This window comes from Castor canadensis, chromosome 8 (genome assembly GCF_047511655.1).
Source record: "Castor canadensis chromosome 8, mCasCan1.hap1v2, whole genome shotgun sequence".
Classification (NCBI taxonomy): Eukaryota; Metazoa; Chordata; class Mammalia; order Rodentia; family Castoridae; genus Castor; species Castor canadensis.
In genome coordinates, this window is record NC_133393.1 from 136534481 (window position 1) to 136562421 (window position 27941).

Below are 27941 nucleotides of genomic sequence, written 5' to 3' on the forward strand. Positions count from 1 at the left end.
AATATTTTCTCTATCCCTATTTCTCTTTACCCCTGATATCAATCTAGTCCAGATCACCACTGTATCTCACTTGAACTTTCAAAACTAAATCCAAACTAGTCTTCTTGCCTCCAGTGCTGCTTCTCTCCCAATTAACTCACTTCCAAGCACTACTATGAGTAGTCACCCACTACTAAGAGTGAGTCCAATCAAAATTAACCCACTTGCTTTCATCATAACTTTATTTGATGAGAGAATAAGAGAATACTATATATAACATATATATAGTGTATGTTGATTAACAATATTTAGCAGGTTTCTCATAATATCTCAAAATTTCCTCACTGAATGATTTCATTGAATGAATTAGTGATCCAGATAATAAGCACATTCAAATAACAAGATCTAGAAGAATAAATCAAGTTTATTATTTAATAAATTTAAACATAATCCTACTAATCAAAAAGATAAATAGGGTTAACATTTAAAGTGTTTATCTAACACTTAGCAAAGTTCCATGTTCATAGTAGGACATTATGAATATATGTTTAAAATTGAATGCATGAAATAATACTTTAACTAGTATTTTATAGCCTGCATCCTGAACTAGAATTAAAGCGCAATTCAGGTGAGAATCTTAACCATCTTCTTCACGTGTTGTCCACTTAATAAGCATTTTTTAATGAAAAATGAAACAAGGTCATTCAAAAACTATTACAGTTCATAACACTGCAGAAAAACAGCAACCTAGATTTGGGAGGTGTTTTATATTCCATAAAATAAAAAGTATTTAATTTACCCAGATGACTCTCACTTCGCCTCACAACAATCCTGCCAATATCACTACTATAACCACTCAAAAAGTAGGCTTGGAATTAAGAACAGACTTGTCCAGTATCAAGCATCTGTATAATGGAAGTGCCATGGCTCCAACCTAGGTCTTGTAAGAGTAAATCTAGTGTTTATGCAATTGTATTGTGATAAAAAGGAATATGATTCTTACTGCCAGAACTAAAGGAAAGAGGAAAGTATGCAAATTTCAGGTAGACTCTAGCCCTGCTGATTTTAAAGCCTTTGTAAGCCCTTTTCCTTATAGTGGGAAACATCAATCTTAATGCACAGGTTAATAAAATTGAAGGTTAATATTGGTAACGAATAACAGAGTGGAAAAAAATTGTGATTAAACAATTTGTGACTCACTTTGCAGGTTTCATGGTGTAAGTCTAGCTAAAGTGGGCTCCCAACTTGGTGAACAGTTGCTTTTTTCATATTTGGCCTCTACCTTTTTAAATGCCTGGGTCTTGATCCTAGACTTGTTTCTGTGTTTGAATTTTTATAATAGTAGTATCCCTAGGATAGTGTTCTTGGCCTTGGTCTTAATCAGTTTTTTTCTGAGGGACTGGTATTCAGTCTTTGAGTCCTAAGCAGGTCCCTAAGGGCCTGCACTGCCTAACTTCAAAGCTAAGGGAGTGTCTAATTTTGATGCTATGTTTTACTTAGCCTGCTTCATCCTACTACTGTATTCAAATGTGCAACATGTGTACCAAATAGCAGTTCTTCAAAATGGCCAACCATGTATACTAAGAGTACAATGGTTATGCACTCCTCCTCCCAAGAAAAATAAACAGTAGCAATACAGAAGTCTGTACAATATGCTTTCATGTGATATTTACATTGTGTTCTGCAGGAGTTTAATAAGTCAAAGTTTATAAATTATTAAATGCAAGGTTCTATGCTTCAGTGGAGAAATGAGCTAGGAATCTCAGTATAGGGGTACATGGACTAGCAATACCACAAGAAAAGACTTGGGAGTTATAACTGTCAGTATGAGTCAGAATGTAATACACCAGTTAAAGGCATTAATGTGACATTGGATGATTTAATACAAGTATATTTAAACAAGAGAAAGTGCCAGGCCTCCACTCTATGTGCTAATTAGTATTGGGAATGATCTGTTTTTAATAATTTCATAAAAGACAGGCTAACTGGATTGTGCTGACTATAGATTAATAAAAATGTGCAAGGTTTTAGTCAACAGAAGAGCTGAGGGGGACTTGACCTTCTGACTTATGAAAGATCTTAGCAAATCAGGAACCTAGGAATGGGCACAACTGCTTCACAAAAAATACCAATGATGTGGGGTTTTTAAAATAAAAAATAAAGTGACTTTGAAACTTTTTGAGATGAGTTTGACAGGGTATTTCCATGAACTTGCCTCTAATTATAACTGTATTGTTAGCACATGGGGTACCAAAATAGTTTTTTAATCAACACTGCAGAGACCATATCTAATTCACACAGCCTGGTTCTGAGGCCAACCAACACGTAAGGAGAAGAAACAACTGAATGGACTTTGGACACAGTAAGGGAATTAGTGAGCATTAAATCCATGTCATATGATGTAAGACTCATGAAAAAAAGGTCCAGAGAAATATGTATCTCAAATATTTGAAAGGTAGAAGAGAGATTAGAATTGTTCTCTGTCTCTAAGTGGGTAGAAATAGTGCAGATGGAGAGCTGTCAATAGAGAGAGAGATTTCTAACAGAGTTCCCAGGATGAAATTGGCTGTTTAGTAAATAGTAAGTTTTCTACCCTTTAAGTTTTCAAACTTGGTCTGATCACCACAAGGTGTCTCCTGGGTATAAAATATGATGGTTGAATTAGATGACTTTTAAGAAGATAGGTAAATTAAGGTAATCAAAAGAAGTATTACGTTACTGTTATGATACAAGCTATTTGCATACTTTCACTGCTTCCTGAATGCTTTTTCTGATAATAGGTAACATAACAATAACACCAGGGAATGCAGGTTTGTGGCTCTTTTGAAGTTAGAGATGAATCACAATTCCAAATAACTCAAAGTAAACAAAAGCTTTTGGAACTGACCTGATTGTTTTGACATTTTCCCACAATATTCAGAAAAAGTATCATCAAATGATTTATAGTGACATTCAAGTCAGGAACATCATAAAATAAATATGGAATAACAGCAACAATAATATTAATAATAATAACTTTAAAAAAGAAGAGATTTGATTACAGTGGTCTAAAGAATAATGGCCCACCCATGACTCCAACGTCCTAATCTCTGCAACCTGTGAATAATTTATGTTGTGTGGCAAAAGGGATTTTCGCAGATATAATTTAAGGATCTGTAGATGAGGCAATCACCCTGGATTATCTAGGCAGTCCAATGTAATCAGAAAGGTCCTTGCAAGTAGAAGAGGAAGGAAGGCTGGTCAGTATCAGAGAGATGTAATGTGCTAGCTTTGGATCTAGACATCATCCCCAAGCCAAGGAATGCAGGCAATTTGTACAGGCTGGAAAAAAACAAGAAAACAGATTCTCCCCTAGAGTCTCCAGAAAAGAAAGCAGCCTCCCTTTTTTTAGCCGAGTGGGTCTACAAAACTTTAAAATACTATATTTGTGTGTTTTTTTTAAATTTTTAATTAATTCATTTTTTAATTATAAATTTATTCACATGTGTTGCTTTTTAAGCCACTAAGTTCATGGATAACTGACACAGGAACAACAGGAAATTCATACAATAAGATGCCAGCAGAAGGTACTACAAAGGGAAGCACAGGTTAAAGGAGGGAAATAAAATTGAACTCCAATGGAGTTTTTTTATTTCCTTATTAGTTCCTTGTTATTTTATAATAGGACCCAAAAGACTGAGATTCTTTTTTTTTTTTTTTTTACTTATTCCATTGGGAGTGGGCTTTATTTCACTGAATTTCGATTTTTTTGTTTTTTTTTTATTTTATTATTCATTTGTGCATACAAGGCTTAGGTCATTTCTCCCCCCTGCCTCCACCCCCTCCCTTACCACCCACTCCACCCTCTCCCTCTTCCCCCTACCCACTCAATACCCAGCAGAAACTATTTTGCCCTTATTTCTAATTTTGTTGTAGAGAGAGTATAAGCAATAATAGGAAGGAACAAGGGTTTTTGCTCGTTGAGATAAGGATAGCTATACAGGGCATTGACACACATTGATTTGCTGTGTATGTATGTTACATTCTAGGTTAATTCTTTTTGATCTCACCTTTTCTCTAGTTCCTGGTCCCCTTTTCCTATTGGCCTCAGCTGCTTTTAAGGTATCTGCTTTAGTTTCTCTGAGTTAAGGGCAACAAATGCTAGCTAGTTTTTTAGGTGTCTTGCCTATCCTCACCCCTCCCTTGTGTGCTCTCGCCTTTTTCATGTGCTCAAAGTCCAATCCCATTGTTGTGTTTGCCTTTGATCTAATGTCCACATATGAGGGAGAACATACAATTTTTGGTCTTTTGGGTCAGGCTAACCTCACTCAGAATGATGTTCTCTAATTCCATCCATTTACCAGCGAATGATAAAATTTCGTTCTTCTTCATGGCTGCATAAAATTCCATTGTGTATAGGTACCACATTTTCTTAATCCATTCGTCAGTGGTGGGGCATCTTGGTTGTTTCCATAACTTGGCTATTGTGAATAGTGCCGCAATAAACATGGGTGTGCAGGTGCCTCTGGAGTAACCTGTGTCACAGTCTTTTGGGTATATCCCCAAGAGTGGTATTGCTGGATCAAATGGTAGATCAATGTCTAGCTTTTTAAGTAGCCTCCAATTTATTTCCAGAGTGGTTGTACTAGTTTACATTCCCACCAGCAGTGTAAGAGGGTTCCTTTTTCCCCGCATCCTCGCCAACACCTGTTGTTGGTGGTGTTGCTGATGATGGGTATTCTAACAGGGGTGAGGTGGAATCTTAGCGTGGTTTTAATTTGCATTTCCTTTATTGCTAGAGATGGTGAGCATTTTTCATGTGTTTTTTGGCCATTTGAATTTCTTCTTTTGAGAAAGTTCTGTTTAGTTCACTTGCCCATTTCTTTATTGGTTCATTAGTTTTGGGAGAATTTAGTTTTTTAGGTTCCCTATATATTCTGGTTATCAGTCCTTTGTCTGATGTGTAGCTGGCAAATATTTTCTCCCACTCTGTGGGTGTTCTCTTCAGTTTAGAGACCATTTCTTTTGATGAACAGAAGCTTTTTAGCTTTATGAGGTCCCATTTATCTATGCTATCTCTTAGTTGCTGTGCTGCTGGGGTTTCGTTGAGAAAGTTCTTACCTATACCTACTAACTCCAGAGTATTTCCTACTCTTCCCTGTATCAACTTTAGAGTTTGTGGTCTGATATTAAGATCCTTGATCCATTTTGAGTTAATATTGGTATAGGGTGATATACATGGATCTAGTTTCAGTTATTTGCAGACTGCTAACCAGTTTTCCCAGCAGTTTTTGTTGAAGAGGCTGCTGTTTCTCTATCGTATATTTTTAGCTCCTTTGTCAAAGACAAGTTGGTTATAGTTTTGTGGCTTCATATCTGGGTCCTCTATTCTGTTCCACTGGTCTTCATGTCTGTTTTTGTGCCAGTACCATGCTGTTTTTATTGCTACTGCTTTGTAATATAGTTTGAAGTCAGGTATTGTGATACCTCCTGCATTGTTCTTTTGACTGAGTATTGCCTTGGCTAGTCGTGGCTTCCTGTGTTTCCATATAAATGTCACGGTAAATTTTTCGATCTCTTTAATGAATGTCATTGGAATTTTTATGGGAATTGCATTAAACATGTAGATTACTTTAGGGAGTATCGACATTTTTACTATGTTGATTCTACTAATCCATGAGCATGGGAGATCTCTCCACTTTCTATAGTCTTCCTCAATCTTTTTCTTCAGAAGTGTATAGTTTTCCTTGTAGAGGTCTTTCACATCTTTTGTTAGGTTTACACCTAGGTATTTGATTTTTTTTGAGGCTATTGTGAATGGAATTATTTTCATGTATTCTTTTTCAGTTTGCTTATTATTAGTGTATAGAAATGCTAATGATTTTTCTATGTTGATTTTATATCCTGCTACCTTGCTATAGCTATTGATGATGTCTAGAAGCTTCTGAATAGAGTTTTTTGGGTCTTTAAGGTATAGGATCATGTCATCTGCATAGGGATATTTTGACAGTTTCTTTACCTATTTGTATTCCTTTTATTCCTTCTTGCCTAATTGCTCTGGCTAGGAATTCCAGTACTATGTTGAATAGGAGTGGAGATAGTGGGCATCCTTTTCTCTTTCCTGATTTTAGAGGGAATGGTTTCAGTTTTTCTCCAATTAGTATGATGCTGGGTGTAGGTTTGTCATATATAGCTTTTATAATGTTGAGGTACTTTCCTTCTATTCCTAGTTTTCTTAGAGCTTTTATCATGAAATGGTGTTGGATCTTATCAAAGGCTTTTTCTGCATCTATTGAGATGATCAAGTGGTTTTTGTCTTTGCTTCTGTTAATGTGGTTTATTACGTTTATTGATTTCGTATGTTGAACCACCCCTGCATCGCTGGGATGAAGCCTACTTGGTCGTGGTGAATAATCTTTTTGATGTGTTGCTGAATTCGGTTTGCCATTATTTTGTTGAGGATTTTTGCATCAATGTTCATTAAGGAGATTGGCCTATAGTTCTCCTTTTTGGAGGTGTCTTTGCCTGGTTTTGGGATAAGTGTAATACTGGCTTCATAAAATGTGTTTGGCAGTTTTCCTTCCCTTTGTATTTCGTGGAACAGTTTAAGGAGGGTTGGTATCAGTTCTTCTTTAAAGGTTTGATAGAATTCAGCAGAGAATCCATCAGGTCCTGGACTTTTCTTTTTGGGGAGACTCTTGATTGCTGCTTCAAGTTCATTTTGTGTTATAAGTCTATTCAGGTGATTAATTTCCTCTTGGTTCAGTTTTGGATGATCATATGTATCTAGAAATCTGTTCATTTCATTATAATTTTCAAATTTATTTGAATAAAGGTTCTCAAAGTAGTCTCTGATGATTTCCTGGACTTCCATGATTTTTGTTGTTATCTCCCCTTTTGCATTCCTGATTCTACTAATTTGGGTTTTTTCTCGCCTCATTTTAGTCAGGTTTGCCAGGGGTCTATCGATCTTGTTTAGTTTTTCAAAGAACCAATTTTTTGTTTCATTAATTCTTTATATGGTTTTTGTGGTTTCTATTTTGCTGATTTCAGCTCTTATTTTAATTATTTCTCTCTTTCTATTTGTTTTTGGATTTGCTTGTTCTTGTTTTTCTAGGAGTTTGAGATGTATCATTAGGTCATTGATTTGGGATCTTTCAGTCTTTTTAATATATGCACTCATGGCTATAAACTTTCCTCTCAGGACTGCCTTAGCTGTGTCCCATAGGTCCCGGTAGGTTGTGTTTTCATTTTCATTGACTTCCAGGAATTTTTTAATTTCCTCTTTTATTTCATCGATGATCCATTCTTCATTAAGTAATGAGTTATTTAGTTTCCAGCTGTTTGCATGTTTTTTGTCTTTACTTTTGTTGTTGAGTTCTACTTTTACTGCATTGTGATCAGATAGTATGCACAGTATAATTTCTATTTTTTTGTATTTGCTGAGACTTGCTTTTTGCCCTAGGATATGATCTATTTTGGAGAAGGTTCCATGGGCTGCTGAGAAGAATGTATATTGTGTAGAAGTTGGATGAAATGTTCTGTAGACATCAACTAGGTCCATTTGATCTATAGCATATTTTAGATCTTGGATTTCTTTATTTTTTTTTTTTGGATGACCTATCTATTGATGATAATGGGGTGTTAAAGTCTCCCACAACCACTGTGTTGGAGTTAATATATGCTTTTAGGTCTTTCAGGGTATGTTTGATGAAATTGGTGCGTTGACATTGGGTGCGTACAGGTTGATAATTATTATTTCCTTTGGTCTATTTCCCCTTTTATTAGTATGGAATGTCTTTCTTTATCTCGTTTGATCAATGTAGGTTTGAAGTCTACTTTGTCAGAGATAAGTATTGCTACTCCTGCCTGTTTTCGGGGGCCATTGGCTTGTTAAATCTTCTTCCAGCCTTTCATCCTTAGCCTATGCTTATTTCTGTTGGTGAGCTGGTCTCCTGTAAGCAACAAATTGTTGGATCTTCCTTTTTAATCCATTTCATTAAGCGGTGCCTTTTGATGGGTGAATTAAGTCTGTTAACATTAAGCATTAGTACTGATAGGTATGTGGTGATTCCTGTCATTTAGTTGTCTTAGTTGTTTGAAGGTTTGATTGTGTGTACCTAAGTTGAGGTTACTCTCTACTTTCTTGCTTTTTCTTTTCCTGTGGTTTGGTGCTGCCTGCCTTTTCATGGTTAAGTTGGGTTTCACTTTCTGTGTGCAGAATCCCTTGAAGAATCCTTTGTAGTTGTGGCTTTGTGGTCACATATTGTTTTAGTTTCTGCTTATCATGGAAGACTTTTATTGCTCCATCTATTTTGAATGATAGTTTTGCTGGGTAGAGTATCCTGGGGTTGAAGTTATTTTCATTCAGTGCCCGGAAGATCTCACCCCACGCTCTTCTTGCTTTTAATGTTTCTGTTGAGAAGTCTGCTATAATTTTGATGGGTTTACCTTTGTATGTTACTTGTTTTTTCTCTCTTACAGCCTTCAATATTCTTTCCTTAGTTTCTGAACTTGTTGTTTTAATGATGATATGTCATGGAGTAGTTCTATTTTGATCTGGTCTGTTTGGTGTCCTGGAGGCCTCTTGCATCTGTATGGGAATATCTTTCTCTAGATTTGGGAAATTTCCTGTTATTATTTTGCTGACTAGATTACGCATTCCCTTTGCTTGTACCTCGTCTCCTTCTTCAATGCCCATGATTCTCAAGTTTGGTCTTTTGATGGAGTCGGTGAGTTCTTTCATTTTCTTTTCACAGGTCTTGAGTTGTTTAATTAATAGTTCTTCAGTTTTTCCTTTAATTACCATTTCATCTTCAAGTTCTGAGATTCTGTCTTCTGTTTGTTCTATTCTGCTGGATTGGCCTTCCATTTTGTTTTGCAGTTCTGTTTCATTCTTTTTTCTGAGGTTTTCCATATCCTGGCTGATTTCCTCTTTTATGTTGTCTATTTTTGTCCTGAGTTCATTTATCAGTTTATTCATCGTGTTCTTTCACTTTGGTGTTTATACAGTGCTTCTATGGTTTCCTTTATTTCTTCTTTTGTTTTTTCAAATTCTCTATTTTTGTTGTTTTGGAATTTCTTGAGTGTCTCCTGTACATTTTGGTTGACCCTATCCAGTATCATCTCTATAAAATTCTCATTGAGTACCTGTAGTATGTCTTCTTTTAAATTATTCTTGTGGGCTTCATTGGGTCCTTTGGCATAGTTTATCTTCATTTTGTTGGAGCCTGGATCTGACTATCTGTTTTCTTCATTCCCCTCTGGTTCCTGTACTAATTTTTTGCTGTGGGAGAACTGGTTTCCCTGTTTTTTCTGTCTTCCTGTCATTGTCTTTGGTGTTGTTACTGTCTCTGTACTGTGTGCAATTAAGTATTTTCTAGCTTGTAATAATAACAATGGTAATATTTAGAATGGAAAGGTGAGCTGAGATGGAAAGCAAGAAGTTAAAGAAATGGAAAAAACAAATACACAGACTGGAGGGAGAAAACAGAACAAGGTGTCAGACAAGAAGATTTCAAAGGTATAAACAGGGAGCTTTAGCGTACTAATCGACAGTAAGCTGAGCAGACATTATTGAGAAAGAGAGAGGATTGAAAATCAAAAATAAAAAAAATAAAGGTAAGAATAAAAATAAAAAATAAGTAAATGAAAGAAAAATCTACTTATAAAAATGTATTAAAGTAAAATGAAAAATAGAAAATTTTAAAAAAACCAAAAAACCAAAAAACCTCCAAGTTCAAATGCAGTGAAGTCACAGTCTCCAATCCTGGAGATGGTGCCTCAGATGTTGTTCTGTATTTGACTCATCAAAGGGGACGCATAAAGAACAAAACTACACACACACGCACAAAAATAACCCCACCAAGTGTCCCAAGTTCAAATGCAATACAGTTTCAGTAAGTTTTTCAGCTTGCAGGTGTAATTCGGTTGTTCTCTCATCAAAGGTAGGGAGACAAAGGAAAAAAAAAAGAGTCTGGAGACAGTTCTGAGAATGGTTTCTGCAGCTGTGGCTTGCCTGCCAGCTGTTGTTAGCCTGCTGTTGCTGGCGGTGGTATTTATGCAGATCTCTGGGGTGAGCATAGCACTCACCTGGACCCACAGGCTTTGTTGCTCAGATTTTTCCTGTGCATAAGCCTCTGCTACAAGCTTTCCCCTTTCCAAGCACTGGGAAAGGTGACACTGCACCCATGTTCTCAGGCCTGCATGTTTATTTACAGTTCATGTGGGAGGTGGGTCTTCCCCCCTCTCCTGTGCAGTTCTGCTCCCACCTCCGCTTTCACAAGCTTTCCTGTTCCTGGTTACTGGGCAGTGCTGCTGCTCCTGCCAGCCGCCATGTTTGTTTACAGCTCACGTGGGAAGTGGGTCTTCCCTCCTCTCCTGTGAAGTTTTCCTCCCTCTGCCACTCTCACCAGCTTTCCCGTTGCTGGGCGCACGCCCCGCTCCCACCAGAGGCTCTCTGGCCCACCTGGCTTGTTTATTTACAGTCCCGAAAAGGATTCCCTTCCCCCAATCTTCGGCGCTCAGGGCACCCCACCCTCTTTCATGCGTGTCTTATTTGTTCTCATTGCTTATTACTCAGTTTCTCTTTTTTTCTGGGGTGGAGGTCAGTCTGTCCAGGGGGCTATGCTGCTCTGGCCCAGGCTTGTCTGTGGGAGTACCGCGGTACTGCGAAGCTCACCTGGTCCGCGTTTTCCCAAGCCTCCTTGGTGCCAGCTACTGGCATCCCAGGGGCCCTCCTTGTTTCTCCCAAGACTGAGATTCTTAATCAGTCTTTGGTTAATGCATCACTACTGCACTAGTATTTCCCTCTCCATCTTAGGTCTTGAAAAATAAGCCTAAATTACATTTTGAAAAAAAATAAATGTATAACAACAGCCAGGTATCAATCTGAAAATAGAAAAGTAATGGAGTGGTGGAACCACACATTTTATCAGACATTTAAATAAGTACGGTTTTGGTTTGGCTATGAAGTGTCCCCCAAAAAAGTTCATGTGTCATGGATGCTATTTTGAGATGCTACAGAAATTTTAGAAGATGGGCCCTAACTGAAGGAAGTAGGTCACTAGGGACAGGTCATTGTGGATATCTTGTCCCTGGCCCCTTCTTGTCTCCCATTCTTCCTGTCCACTATGAAATGAACAGCCTCCTCCACATGTTCCTCCCACCAATATGTTCTGCCTAAGTGCAGGGAAGCAAGCAACCATGAACTGAACCCTCTGAAACCATGAGCAAATAAGTCCCTCCTCTCTTATGTTCTTTCTGTCAGGTACTCTGTCAGAGTGAGGAGGAAAGTATAAATGGTTCTGGTGCAATAATGGAAAGGCAATAAGATAAGCTACAATAGAATAGAACAGAGCAGAATAGAATAGAATATACTTAAAAAGAAGTTTCAATGCTTGCAGAAAAGTGGTAATTCAAATCCATAGGAAAACAATGGATTATATAATAATTGCCAGTGAAATAACTGACTGGTCATTAGAAAGAAATAATAAACCAAATTTTACACCAAAACTAATCACAGGTAAGTATTTAAATAATAATAAAATATACATGTTACATTAATCTTGAAATAAGAACAAAGTTTAACCAAAAAATATAATCAGACAAATACTTAGAACTATGGAGAAAAAGAGAATATGTGAAAGTATTAAATTTCTATAGAGTCACTAAAATTAAGAGACAAATTTGGGGAAATTCTTTGGCAAATATGACAAAGCACTAATATCTTTAACATGTAAAGATAATTGTAAATTGAGATGAAAGAGATCATCAAAGTAAGGGGAAAATGGGGGAAAGAAAGATAGGAGCTGTTCATTAAAAATAGAAATTTTGTGTAAGAAAAGATGCTTGGCCTCATTTTAAATTAAATGTAGATAAACTAAGGCAGCAACATATGATATATCATTTTTTCCTTTTTTATCAGTGTATATTAAGTATACAAAAGGGTTACATTTGTGATATTTCCATACATGCACTTAATGTACTTTGTTCACTCCCTCTATTATTCTTTCTTATCCCCCTTCCCTCTCTTTTTAAAATAATTTTAGTACGTTTCATTTTTCTATTTTCACACATGTGTTGATATACCATTCTTGATCAAATTGTTGTACATAATGCACACTGTTAGTGAGGGTTTAGAAAAATAGCACTTTTATATCCTGCTGGGTTAATTTCAGGCTAATTTGTCAATCACTTGGTAGCATGGATTTTTAAGACTTTTCCATGTTAATTTTTTTCCTTCAGCCTAGGTACAGATGGGATGGATAAAATGCCATTAATTGTACAGCATGATACTATAAGTCACCATTTGTATGCATTATAGACGATATACCATGTATGTTTATATTAAATAATGAAATGAGGGAATAGGGGTAGAGCGAAGCCTGCCTCTTAGTGTCATGGATGAGAGTAGCTGTAATCAGATCTAACCAATAACAATCCTGTGAATTGTAAATGGGTATCAGAATACCATCCCTATTTGGAACAAGTTACCAAGTAGTGACCATGGAACTTGACTCTGTTAACTTGGAGATGCCAATTAGACATTTGAAATCAAAGCAGAAATCTTACCAGCAAAGTGCTGAGAAAGCAGCATAAGTTCTCAGAATGCCACTTTGGGTATGTTATACGTTGAACAATTCATCAAAATGTGACCTTATTTGGAAATAGTATCATTGTTGATGTAATTTACTAAATTAAGATGAAGTTAAGGTATGTCATTCAGACAAAAAATTAACAAAGAAAATTTAGAATTGAATGACACAAATGTACCTGACAGATATCTACAGAATGTTCCATCCCACAACAGTACACTGTACTTTCTTCTCAGAAGCCCATGGGTCTTTCTCCAAAATAGATATTTTAGGTTACAAAGCAGGTCTCAACAAATATAAGAAAATTGAAATAACCCCCACATACTGTCTGACCACAGCAGAATAAAACTAGAATTCAACAACAAAAGAAAATGCTCAAACACCTAGAGAATGAACACATAGTTCCATGATCAGTGGGTAATTGAAAAATAAGGGAGGAAATCAAAAAGTTCCTGGAATTTAATGAAAGGAAAGCACAACCTACCAGAAATTATGGGACACAGAAAAGGCAGTGCTAAAGGGAAAGTTTATAGCCAAGAATGCATACATTAAGAATGCATACACAGAAAGATGTCAAATAAACAATTTAATGTGACATCTCAAATTTGTAGAAAAACAAGAACAAGCTAAATCCAAAACTAGTAGAAAAAGAAAAATAATAAAGGGCCAAATCAACAAAGTAGAGACCAAAAAACGCATACAAAGCATCAACAAAACAAAAAGTTGGTTCTTTGAATAGATAAATAAGATTGATAAACCTCTAGCAAATCTGACTAAAATAAGGAGGGGAAAGATCCAGATTAATAAAATTAGAAACAAATAAGGGGAGATCACAGAAAACAAAGGGAATCATTAGCGACTACTTTGAAAACATATATTCAAATTAATTGGAAAAATCCAGACGAAATGGATAAATTTGTAGACAGATATGACCATCCAAAACTGAATCAAAAGGATATTAATCACCTAAATAGATCTATGACAGGTGATGAGATTGAAGCAGAATGAAGAGTCTCCCAGAAAAGAAAAGTCGAATACATGACGGATTCACTGCTGAATTCTACTGAACTTTTACCAGCTATGAACTAGTTTAGATGGTAGAACTTTACTATTCTACGAACTAATACCAACACTCCTTAAACATTTCCATGAAATATAAAGGGAAATAACACTGCAAAAAATCATTTTCTGAAGCCAGTATTACACTTACACCAAAACCAGATTGTGGAGGATTCCCAGGCAAGCAGCCACACTGGTTCTGCAGGGAAAGAGTTAAGGCAATTGTATCTTGCCCTGGCTGAAAACAAGTAGAGCAACCTGCTCACTTGCAATAAAGCCTTGTTTGCAATAGAGGCGACTGCATAAACACTCTGACCCATTAGGGCCCGGCTGGCATCTGTGTTACCTCCTCAATTCTTGCTTGCGCACCTAGTAAATTTTTGAACTTGCTAAACTTCCTCTAAACAGAGTATTTAAGTGCTGCTTATTACACATTAAAGTTGAACCTGATCTCTGAATCTGTTCCCTGAGTGTTTTCTCAGTCGTCCTCCTCCCCATCGGGATAACAGAAACCCACCATACTGCTGCAGACCACTGAAACACCAGATGAGGAAACAAACAACAAAAGAATTATAGGGCAAGCTCTTTAATAAACTGAGTGCAAAAATTCTCAATAAAATACTGGCAAACCAAATTCAACAATGTATCAAGAATATTATACACCATAATTGAGTCAGTTTCATCCCAGGGATGCAGGGATGGTTCAACATATGTAAATCATTAAATTTAATACAACATATTAACAGAAACACAAAAACCACATGATCATCTCAATAGATGCAGAAAACCTCAAAAACCTCAACCCTCAAAGAATCAACAACCTGATAAAGAAATGGGCACATGAATTGAATAGAGATTTCAAAGGAAGAGGTATAAATGTTTAATAATATACATGAAGAAGTACTTAACTTTCCTGGCCATAAAAGAAATGCAAGTCAAAGCTACAGTAAGATTTCATCTCACCCCAGTTAGAATGGCTATCATCAAGAACACAAACAACAGATGTTGGTGAGGATGTGGCAAAACATGAACCCTTATACACTGTTGATGGGAATGTAAATTAGTACAACCATTATGGAGAGTAGTATGAAGATTTCTTACAAAACTAAAAATAGAATGGTCATATCATCCAGCGATACCACTCTTGGGCATACACCTGAAGGAATGTAAGTCAGGATACAATAGAGACACTTGTACACTGATGTTTATTGTAGCACTGTTTATAATAGCCAAGCTATGGAAACAAATCAGATGCTCTACTGATGAATGGATTAAGAAAATATGATACACACACACACACACACACACACACACACAATGGAGTTTTATTCAGCCATTAGGAAGAATGAAACTACATGGTTTGAAGGTAAATGGATGGAATTGAAGGATGTCATGTTAAGTGAAATAAGCCAGGTTCAGAAAGCCAAAGGCCGCAGTTTTTCTCTTATATGTGGAAGACAGATCCAAAAGATATACATATATACAAAAACAAACTCATATATTTGATCATACACAAACTCATATGTAGAACATGTTTGTAATAGTGGAACAACTCTATGGAATTCAAGGAGGAGGGAGAGGAAAAGAGAATGACAGAGAGTTAACAATATTGAAATGCATTATATCTGTGCAGGTAGACAATATAATAATATGTATTGAAAGCTATTGAATAATGGGAGGGTGGGAGAGAAGGAGTAAGAGAGAGTAACAGAGGAGGTTGAACTGACAAAAGTATATTCTTATACAATAAGATTCTTATACAATGAGATACATTGAGAAACCCTTTTGAAAATTGACTTTGGAATTCAAAAATGAAAGACAGAACTGTTGATGGGCTTTATATACATACATGAAATAGAATGATGAAGCCTCTTCCTATTGCTTTTAGTGTGGTAGGGAGGAGGTTGGGGGGGGGAGCAATAACCAATGTGTAATATAAGGCTATAAGAAATTGGCACAATGAATCCCCCATGTACAATTAATATATGCTAATGAAAATGGAAAAAAGGAAAGAAAAAAAGATGAGGTATTAGGGTGGGCCCTGATTCAATGACTACTGTCTTTGTGAAGAAAAGAAATTTGAAAAGACACACACATGGGGAGGACATCATAGGCAGACTGGAGTTATGCTGCCTCAAACCAAGGGATGATGTCAAAGGTTGTCAGAAAACCATCAAGAGGAGAGGTATGCAACAGATTCTTTCTCATGGCGCTCAGAAGCGGCCAACTTTGAGGCTCCTCCTTTTAGCCTCCAGAACTATAAGACAATAAATTTGTCTTATTTAGTTTTGCAGTTTATGGTACTTCCTTATGGTACTTTTTGCAAGCTAATATTGGATTAAAAAAGGGGGGAGAAGAAAAATATGTAATGAATATTTACATTTGTGCAAAAAAGAACTAGCGGAAAAATGATTGACATCTTTTTACATGTTCCAAAATCTTTGCTCCTTGGGAGTGGGGGGGGACAACTAGGAATTACCCATTATCCAGGAAAAGAAGAATTTCTCTGTTCTTGATAAAATTCTCAAGTGTAATGGCTATCAAAAATTTAAACTTACATATCATTTGACCCAGAAATTGTACTTGAAAGAGAATTCATTTTACAATTAAACTCATAAAGACAAATAACAATGTAAGGATGTGCACTAAAACATTATTTACATTAAAGGACTAGACATTATTTTAAGTCCATTTTAAAAATACTGCCTAATAAATATTGCTCATATAAACTGGCAAGATAGTATAATGCAGAGGTCCACAGACTTTAAACTGCATAAAATCTATTTTCTTTTTTTGAGGTCTGATCATTTATTTGTTACTCTTAAAGATTCTTATTTTTGACTGGACTCAGAAGTAGAAGCTCTCAGAGAAGACAGCCTTCTCTTTGCAATCTGTTCCTAGCATTTTTCTTTGACTTCCTTCACCCTCTTGGCCAAAAGTTTAGTACATTCTGCAGCTTCTTCCTTATTTTTCTTAGTATGCTGTTTCTTCAGAGCAATCCTCGGTGTTTGTGTTTCAGGACACAGGGAGTAACAAGACACTGAATCTTAGATGCTTCTGTACTGGGCTTCTTACCTTCTTTGTTCAAGGGCTAACAACATATTGGTGGATATCATCTTCTTTAGAGAGACTGAAAAGTTTTCAGATTCTGCTAGCTCTTTTGGGCCCCAGACGACCAGGCACAGTAGTTATTGTCAGTCCGGGAATATCCTTCTCTCTCTCTCTCTCTTTTTTTTTTTTTAACAAAACCAAGTTGAGAACACTCAGGGTGGCATCCACAATGCAACCCCAAACAGATTTGCGCTTTCTCTCTCCAGTTCTCGTAATAGGAATGCCTCTTACTCAGTAGCAGGCAAACTAGGCCACAGGTCAAGACACCCTGATTCTTGGGAAAACCTTGTTTGTAGCTCCCACCACTGATTCGGACCACATAACACTTCCATTCTTCACCTAGAGTGTTGGCAGCAACTTCGGTGCCCATCTGCTTCTCATAGAAAGTAGGAAGTTTGCGCTCATTGTCCACTTCAGTGAGTTTCTGACAGCCAGGGGCCGGGAAGGAGATATTCAGCTTCATCTTGGCGCAGCTGCTCGCCCACGACGTGCCACGAAAAAGAGACCTAAAATGTATTTTCATTGCTCATAAGTAATGTACATTTGTGACTCTCCACCAAATTCTTATTAAATCAGAATCACTTTGAGATCTATGTTTTATAAGAATCTCAGGTCATTTTGCTGCAAATGGTCAGCAAAATATATTTGAGAAATAGTAGTCAAAGTGAATGGGCCAGAAAGTCAGAATCCCAGCTCTGCTTTTTTCTAATAAAGTTGCTGTTATGATTTGAATATGAAAAGTCCCCCACAGGCTCGGGTATTGAAGCCTTGGTCCTCAGCACTGGTGCTAATTTGAGAGGTGCTGGAAACATTAGGAGGTGAAGAAGTAGGTTCCTGAAGGCATTTCCTTAAAGGTTAAGTCCAGCCTTTCCCCTTTCTCCTGGCCTTTCTCTGCTTCCCGTCCACATGAGGTGAGCAGCCTCTCCCATGTACTCCTGCAGCCATGATGCTCTGCCTTGCCTTAAGCCCAAAGCAATGGATCCAGCCAACTATGGGCTGAAACTTCTGCAACCATGAGCCAAAATAATTCTTTCTTCCTTTAAATTGTTTCTCTCAAGTATTTGTCACAGTGATGAAAAAAAAATCTAACACAGTTGCCTTGGCAAAATCTCACAGTTTGCTCATCTACAAAACTAGAAATGAATATCTACTTCAAAGTTTTGTTGGTAGTTGAAAATGAAATAATAAAATATAAATCATTTTAAATTTAAATAAATATATTGAAGTTCCTAAGTGGTCAATAAATGAAGTCATTCAATTATTTTTAAAATGTGATTAATATACAACTACCAATATATTGAACAAAAACAAATAACAAAGGGAAGAAAAAACATGAAATATGTGTTCACATTTATGTAAAATAAAGTATGCATGCATGTTATATATGTGTGTGAATATTTCTTGAAGGAATGATTAGAACACTTTGAGGGTTAACATTGGGAAATGAAATCATATTTTCTTTTGCTTGGCTTGATCTTTTTTTTTTTTAACTATATGTAGATGTTTTTTCAGGGGAAAATAGTTTATGAGTCTAATGCCACCTGAAGAAGGTGATGATACCATTTCAAAAATAAAATTTGATTTTTATTTCTGGTACTTTTGTGTAGAAATTTGCATACCACAGGTGACATTGGAAATAGTGAAATCCCAAGAATAATCTTCTTAATGAAGCACATAAATGCAATTGAAAACATGCCAAATGCTGAGCAAAACTAAGAAGAAATAATCTCAGTATGAATCCTCAATAAAAGACTTAAGATGATCTACATAAGAAGCCAACAGAAATAGAATCTAGTTCAGTAACAAGAAACTAACAAAAAGAAAAACTGCATCTGTGAAACAACCTTCAGGCTAAAAAGACTGAGGAGTATATTGTGCAGAAAGCATTAATTATAGTCCAAAATGGAAGGAAATAGAAAAGAAACTCAGATAACTTATTTGGAAGGATTTCTTTGCAATGAGAGGAATCCAATGTCTCCTATCATTTTATGGGATAGGAGAGTCAAAATATGAATACTTAGGAAAAAAAAAACAAACAAAGACTGAATAAATAAATAGACTAAAATGTGGACATTCAACCATAAATAAGTAAACAGTTTCACAGTTTGGTACAGGGAGCCAGGAGATAAACTATGTATGTCTCTTAGAAAACAGCAGATATTCAATATAAATGTTGGGAAGATGAAGAGCATCATCAAGTTCAAAGAAACAAAATGCTGGATTAGTGAACAAGCTGCAGAGGCACATGTTTAGTGTTGGTGGGGTGATCAAAGGAGAAGGAGGTCTGACAATAGTGAGGGGTACTAGGTGATAGCTGGAAGTAAACCTGGGGCCTTTATGAATTTTTGGTTTAAAGGGCCAGAAGCAAGACAGACAGAATAGGAAACAAACTGCATTTTGTTCCCAGAATATTAACCTAATTTTCCTAGGCTCAAACTCTTGTAGACATTTTGCTTCGTCCTGTTGCATCATGTCTACTGCTCCTGTGAAGAGACAGTTACCAAATACTGCAAACTTTTCACTTTGTAATTCCTTCTAAACCCATCTCTACTTCTCAATGTCCATAATCCCCAAACTGCTTCAAGCTTTATCAGCTCACACCTGTATTACCTGAATAGTCTCCAAACTTCCATCCCTGATTCAACTCCATCATTTATATCAGGAGTTTTCACCACTTTGACTACTAAAACATGTTTATGTTTTCAAAGTAAAAAAATATAGATCCCTAAATGATAATGAAAGGATTAATTTAAGAATTGAGAAAATATAATAAATGACTTCCTTATTCTCCTTCCAAATTATAGAGGGCTCAAAACACATTCCTGTAAAGGGCCAGATGGTAAATATCTGCAGGCCAGGTAGTCTCTGTTGTCAGTACTCAATGCAACTGTTACAGCATGAGTAGCCATAGCAATATGGAAAGTGGGGCAGATTTGGTCCAGAGAACTCAGTTTACCAATGTGTGGATAAAACAAAAAGGTTAGGCAACTGTATTAAAATGTCAGTGAGGGTAAAACATGTGCAACATAAAATTTAGCATCCCATGGTCAGGTGCCTATGGCTTACGATTGTAATCCTAGCTACTTGGGTGGCTGAGATTGGAAGGATCAAGGTTCAAGGCCAGACTGAACAAATAGTTTGTGAGAAACCATCTCTAAAATAACCACAGCAGAGGCAATTCCAAGATGGCAACTAGAGGGAGGAAGCAGAAAGCATGCTTCCTAAAGTAAAATCTTGGAGAGACACTGGAGATACACCTTACAGTAAAAAACACTAAGAAGAGGTAAAACTCCAACACCTCCACACCCCAGTCTGTGCATAGCATCCCACTCCATGGTAAACAGAGAAACCAGGAGGGCTCCTGCACCTCCAGACACCATCTTCTACTGGCTCAAGAGAAACAGACCACCAGGTGAGCAGAGCAGCATGCGGTACTCCCACAGACAACCCTGGGCCAGATCAGCATAGCCCCCTGGACAGACCAACCCCCACCCAGGAAAAACAGAGAAAAAAACAAACTGAATAATAAACAACAATAAAAAAGACATGTAGCAAAGAGGGTGGGGTGCTGTGAGTGCTGGGGGGGGGGCAATCCCTAATGGAACTATAAATAAACAAGCCAGCCAGAGAAGGCAGGAGCGGCAGCACCCGCCCAGCAACCAAGAGCAGGGAAACTTGTAAAAGTGGCAGTGGGAGGAAAACTCCATAGGAGAAGGGGGAATTGTCACTTCCCACATGAACTGTAAATAAACACGCTGGCCAGAGAAGGCTTGTGTGGTGCCACCTCCCCCGGTGTGCTTGGAAAGGGGAAAGCTTGTAACAGTGGCAGTCCAGCCCAGGAGAACTCTAAGTAAACAAAGCCTGAGGGGCTACGTGAGTGCTAAGCTCACTCCAGAGATCTGCATAAATAAAGCCTTCAGCAACAACAGGCTGACAGCAGTGGGCAAGTGAGCCGCAGCCTCAGATAGCCATTCACAGAACTGTCTCCAGACTCTTTTTTTGTTTTTCTCTTCCTTTGATGAGACAACATCCAAACTATACCTGCACACTGAAAAACTTACTGTAATTGTATTGCATCTGAACTTGGGAAACTTTGTTGTGTTTTGGGTTTTTTTTTTTGCTTTTTTGGTATTTTCCTTTTGATGAGACGACAGAATTACTTCTGAGACACCATCTCCAGAATTGGAGGCTGAGGGATTAACACAAAAGTTATTAAGACTGAAACTTTATTGCATTTGAACTTGGAGATTTTTTAAAATTATTTTATTTTTGTTTTTTTATTTTTAATTTTTATTTTATTTATTTTATTTTTTCTTTTATTCTCTGCCTCTCTAATGCCTGTTTAGCTTACTGTTGATTAGTACACTATCTCTCCCTGTTTATATCTTTGACACAGTCTTTTTGTTTGTTTTGTTTTTTTTACTTGCTTGTTTACTTGTTTTTACCTTTTTCTTTACCTTTTTTGCTTTCCCTCTCCTCTCACCCTTCCATTCTAAATACCACCATTGTGATTATTACAAGCTAGAAAATACTTAACTGCACACAGTACAGGGACAGTAACAATACCAAGGGCATTGGTATTGATAGGAAGACAGAAAAAACAGGGAAAACAGTTTCCCCACAGCTAAAAATTAGTACAGGAACCAGAGGGAAAGGAAGAAAACAGATACTCAGATCCAGACTCCAACACAACGAAGATAAACTATGCCAAAGAACCCAATGAAGTCCACAAGAATAATCTGAAACATGAAATCCTCCAAGTAATCAATGAGAATTTTATGGAGATGATACTGGATATGGTCAACCAAAATGTACAGGAGACACTCAAGAAATTCCAAGAAAAAAAATAGAGAATTTGAGAAAGCACAAAAGAAGTAAAAGAAACTCAAGAAGCACTGTATAAACACCAAAGTGAACCAAAAAACATGATTAATAAAGAGAGAAATGAACTCAGGATAAAATAGACAATATTAAAGAGGAAGTGACTCAGGATATGGAAAACCTCAGAAAAAAGAACGAAACAGAACTGCAAAACAAAAGGGAAGGCCAATCCAGCAGAAGAGAACAAACAGATGCAAGAATTTCAGAACTCAAGGATGAAATGGTAACTAAAGGAAAAACGGAAGAACTATTAGTTAAACAAATCAAGACCTGTAGAAAATGCAAGAATTTACTGACTCCATCAAAAGACCAAACCTGAGAATCATGGGCATTGAAGAAGGAGAAGAGGTGCAAGCAAAGGGAATGCATAATATATTCAACAAAATAACAACAGAAAATTTCCCAAATCTAGAAAAATCTATGCCCATACAGATGCAAGAGGCCTCCAGAACACCAAATAGACCCGACCAAAATAGAAGTAACCCATGGCATATTATCATTAAAACAACAAATACAGAGACTCAAGAAAGAATACTGAAGGCTGTAAGAGAGAACAAACAAATAACATAAAAATGTAAACCCATCAAAATCACAGCAGACTTCTCAACAGAAATATTAAAAGCAAGAAATCTTGGGGTGAGACCTTCCGGGCACTGAATGAAAATAACTTCAACCCTAGGATACTCTACACAGCAAAACTATCATTCAAAATACATGGAGCAATAAAAGTCTTCCATGATAAGCAGAAACTAAAACAATATATGACCACAAAGCCACACTGCCAAAGATTCTTCAAGGGATTCTGCACACAGAAAGTGAAACCCAACATAACCATGAAAGGGCAGGCAGTACCAAACTACAAGAAAAGAAAAAGCAAGAAAGTAGAGAGTAACATCGATTTAGGTACACACAGTCAAACCTTCAAACAACTAAGGCAACTAAATGACAGGAATCACCACATACCTATCAATACTAACACTTAATGTTAATGGATTTAATTCTACCATCAAAGGACACCTTTGATGAACTGGATTAAAAAGGAAGACCCAACAATTTGTTGCATACAGGAGACCCATCTTACACACACAAATAAGAATAGGCTTAGGATGAAAGGCTGGAAGAAGATTTACCAAGCCAATTGCACCCCAAAATAGGCAGGAGTAGCAATACTTATCTCAAAGTAGACTTCAAACGTACATTGATCAAATGAGATAAAGAAGGACATTCCATACTAATAGAAGGGGAAATAGACCAAAAGGAAATAACAGTTATCAACCTATATGAACCCAATGACAATGCACCCAATTTCATCAAACATACCCTGAAGGACCTAAAAGTATATATTAACTCCAACACAGTGGTCAAGGGAGACTTTAATACCCCATTATCATTAACAGATAAGTTATCCAAACAAAAAATCAGTGAAGAAATCCTTGATCTAAAATATACAATAGATCAAATGGACCTACTTGATGTCTACAGAACATTCCATCCAACTTCTACACAATATACATTCTTCTCAGCAGCCCATGGAACCTTCTCCATAATAGATCATATCCTACGGCACAAAGCAAGCCTCAGCAAATATAAGAAAATAGAAATTATACCATGCATTCTATCTGATCACAATGCAATAAAACTAGAACTCAACAATGAAAATAAAGACAAAAAGGATGCAAACAGCTGGAAACTGAATAACTCATTGCTTAATGAACAATAGGTCATTGAAGAAATGAAAGAGGAAATTAAAAAGTTCCTGGAAGTCAATGAAAATGAAAACAAAACCTACCGGAACGTATGGACACAACAAAAGCAGTCCTGAGAGGAAAGGTTATAACCATGAGTGCATATATTAAAAAGACTGAGAGATCCCAAATCAATGACCTAATGATACATCTCAAACTCCTAGAAAAACAAGAACAAGCAAATCCCAAAACAAATAGAAGAAAGAAATAATGAAAATAAGAGCTGAAATCAATGAAATAGAAACCAAAAAAACTATACAAAGCATTAATGAAACAAAAAGTTGGTTCTTCGAAAAAAATAAACAAGATTGACAGACCTCTGGCAAACCTGACTAAAATGAGGAGAGAAAAAAACCAAATTAGTAAAATTAGGAATGCAAAAGGGGAGATAACAACAAACACCATGGAAGTCCAGGAAATCATCAGAGACTACTTCAAGAACCTATATTCAAATGAATTCAAAAATCTTAAAGAAATGGACAGATTTCTAGATACTTATGATCATCCAAAACTGAACCAAGAGGAAATTAATCACCTGAATAGATCTATAACACAAAATGAAACTGAAGCAGCAACTAAGAGTCTCCCCAAAAAGAAAAGTGCAGGACTTGATGGATTCTCTGCTGAATTCTATCAGACCTTTAAAGAAGAACTGATAACAACCTCCTTAAACTGTTCCATGAAATAGAAAGAGAAGGAAAACTGCCAAACATATGAAGCCAGTATTACACTTATCCCAAAACCAGGCAAAGACCCCTCCAAAAAGGAGAACTATAGGCCAATCTCCTTAATGAACACTGATGCAAAAATCCTCAATAAAATAATGGCAAACCGAATTCAACAACACATCAAAAAGATCATTCACCATGACCAAGTAGGCTTCATCCCAGGAATGAAGGGTGGTTCAACATATGAAAATAAATAAATGTAATAAACCACTTTAACAGAAGCAAAGACAAAAACCACTTGATCAACTCAGTAGATGCAGAAAAAGCCTTTGACAAGATCCAACACCATTTCATGATAAAAGCTCTAAGAAAACTAGGAATAGAAGGAAAGTACCTCAACATTATAAAAGCTATATATGACAAACCTACAGCCAGCATTATACTCAACGGTGAAAAACTGAAACCATTCCCTCTAAAATCAGGAACCAGACAAGGATGCCCACTATCTCTACTCCTATTCAACATAGTACTGGAATTCCTAGCCAGAGCAATTAGGAAAGAAGAAGAAATAAAAGGAATACAAATAAGTAAAGAAACTGTCAAAATATCACTATTTGCAGATGATATGATCCTATACCTTAATTACCCAAAAAACTCTACTCAAAAGTTCCTAGCCACCATCAATAGCTATAGCAAGGTAGCAGGATATTAAATCAACATAGAAAAATCATTAGCATTTGTATACACTAACAATGGTCAAACTGAGAAAGAATATATGAAAACAATTCCATTTAAAATAGCCTCAAAAAAATGAAATACCTAGATGTAAACTTAACAAAAGATGTGAATGACCTCTACAAGGTAAACTGTAAACTTCTGAAGAAAGAGATTTAGGAAGACTATAGAAAGTGGAGAGATCTCCACTTTTTTCATGGATTGGTAGAATCAACATAGTAAAAATGTCTATACTCCCAAAAGTAATCTACATGTTCAGTGCAACTCCCATCAAAATCCTAATGAGATTCATCAAAGACATTGAAAAATCTACCATTAAATTTATATGGAAACACAAGAGGCCAAGAATTGCCAAGGCTAAAATGAGGAGAGAAAAAACCCAAATTAGTAGAATCAGAAATGCAAAAGGGGAGATAATAACAAACACCATGGAAGTCCAGGAAATCATCAGACTACTTCAAGAACCTATATTCAAATAAATTTGAAAATCTTAAAGAAATGGACAGATTTCTACATACATATGAGCATCCAAAACTGAACCAAGAGGAAATTAATCACCTGAGTAGATCTATAACACAAAATGAACTTGAAGCAGCAATCAAGAGTCTCCCCAAAAAGAAAAGTCCAGGACCTGATGGATTCTCTCCTGAATTCTATCAAACCTTTAAAGAAGAACTGATATCAACCCTCCTTAAACTGTTCCACGAAATACAAAGGGAAGGAAAACTGCCAAACACATTTTATGAAGCCAGTATTACACTTATCCCAAAACCAGGCAAAGACACCTCCAAAAAGGAGAACCATAGGCCAATCTCCTTAATGAACACTGATGCAAAAATCCTCAACAAAATAATGGCAAACCGAATTCAACAACACATCAAAAAGATCATTCACCATGACCAAGTAGGCTTCATCCCAGGGATGCAGGAGTGGTTCAACATATGAAAATCAATAAACGTAATAAACCACATTAACAGAAGCAGAGACAAAAAACATTTCATCATCTCAATAGATGCAGAAAAAGCCTTTGATAAGCTCCAACACCATTTCATGATAAAAGCTCTAAGAAAACTAGAAATAGAAGGAAAGTACCTCAACATTATAAAAGCTATATATGACAAACCTACAGCCAGCATTATACTCAACGGTGAAAAACTGAAACCATTCCCTCTAAAATCAGGAAGCAGACAAGGATGCCCACTATCTCCACTCCTATTCAACATAGTACTGGAATTCCTAGCCAGAGCAATTGGGCAAGAAGAAGGAATAAAAGGAATACAAATAGGTAAAGAAACTGTCAAAATATCCCTATTTGCAGATGACAAGATCCTATACCTTAATTACCCAAAAAACTCTACTCAGAAGCTCCTAGACATCATCAATAGCTACAGCAAGGTAGTAGGATATAAAATCAACATAGAAAAATCATTAGCATTTCTATACACTAACAATGAGCAAACTGAAGAAGAATGTATCAAAACAATTTCATTTACAATAGCCTCAAAAAAAATCAAATACCTAGGTGTAAACCTAACAAAAGATGTGAATGACCTCTACAAGGAAAACTATAAACTTCTGAAGAAAGAGATTGAGGAAGACTATAGAAAGTGGAGAGATCTCCCATGCTCATGGATTGGTAGAATCAACATAGTAAAAATGTCGATACTCCCAAAAGTAATCTACATGTTTAATGCAATTCCCAACAAAATTCCAATGTCATTCATTAAAGAGATCGAAAAATTTACCGTGACATTTATATGGAAACACAGGAAGCCATGACTAGCCAAGGCAATACTCAGTCAAAAGAACAATGCAGGAGGTATCACAATACCTGACTTCAAACTATATTACAAAGCAGTAGCAATAAAAACAGCATGGTACTGGCACAAAAACAGCCATGAAGACCAGTGGAACAGAATAGAGGACCCAGATATGAAGCCACACAACTATAACCAACTTGTCTTTGACAAAGGAGCTAAAAATATACGATAGAGAAACAGCAGCCTCTTCAACAAAAACTGCTGGGAAAACTGGTTAGCAGTCTGCAAAAAACTGAAACTAGATCCATGTATATCACCCTATAACAATATTAACTCAAAATGGATCAAAGATCTTAATATCAGACCACAAACTCTTGATACAGGAAAGAGTAGGAAATACTCTGGAGTTAGTAGCTATAGGTAAGAACTTTCTCACTGGAATCCCAGCAGCACAGCAACTAAGAGATAGCATAGATAAATGGGACTTCATAAAACTAAAAAGCTTTTGTTCAACAAAAGAAATGGTCTCTAAACTGAAGAGAACACCCACAGAGTGGGAGAAAATATTTGCCAACTATACATCAGACAAAGGACTGACAACCAGAATATATAAGGAACTTAAAAAACTAAATTCTCCCAAAACTAATGAACCAATAAAGAAATGGGCTTTGAACTAAACAGAACTTTCTCAAAAGAAGAAATTCAAATGGCCAAAAAACACATGAAAAAATGCTCATCATCTCTAGCAAAAAAAGGAAATGCAAATTAAAACCACACTAAGATTCCACCTCACACCTGTTAGAATAGCCATCATTAGCAACACCACGAATAACAGGTGTTGGTGAGCATGTGGAAAAAACGGAACCCTCTTACACTGCTGGTGGGAATGTAAACTAGTACAACCACGCTGGAAAAAATTTGGAGGCTACTTAAAAAGCTAAACATTGATCTACCATTTGATCCAGCAATACCACTCTTGGGGATATACCCAAAAGACTGTGACACAGGTTACTCCAGAGGCACCTGCACACCCATGTTTATTGGGGCACTATTCACAATAGCCAAGTTATGGAAACAGCCAAGATGCCCCACCACTGATGAATGGATTAAGAAAATGTGGTATCTATACACAATGGAATTTTATGCAGCCATGAAGAAGAACAAAATGTTATCATTCGCTGGTAAATAGATGGAATTAGAGAACATCATTCTGAGTGAGGTTAGCCTGGCCCAAAAGACCAAAAATCATATGTTCTCCCTCATATGCGGACATTAGATCAAGGGCAAACACAACAAGGGGATTGGACTTTGAGCACATGATAAAAGCAAGAGCACACAAGGGAGGGGTGAGGATAGGTAAGACACCTAAAAAACTAGCTAGCATTTGTTGCCCTTAACTCAGAGAAACTAAAGCAGATACCTTAAAAG

The 27941-nt window shown here is 36.6% G+C and overlaps 1 protein-coding gene and 1 pseudogene across 14 annotated transcripts in view; both read right to left on the bottom strand.

Moving 5' to 3' along the window:
* The window catches only part of Anks1b (ankyrin repeat and sterile alpha motif domain containing 1B), a 1133346-nt gene that overhangs the window by 694242 nt on the left and 411163 nt on the right, over positions 1–27941 (bottom strand). The gene's annotated exons all lie outside the window — the stretch shown is intronic.
* LOC141425822 (small ribosomal subunit protein eS6-like) lies at positions 15165–17240 on the bottom strand (annotated as a pseudogene).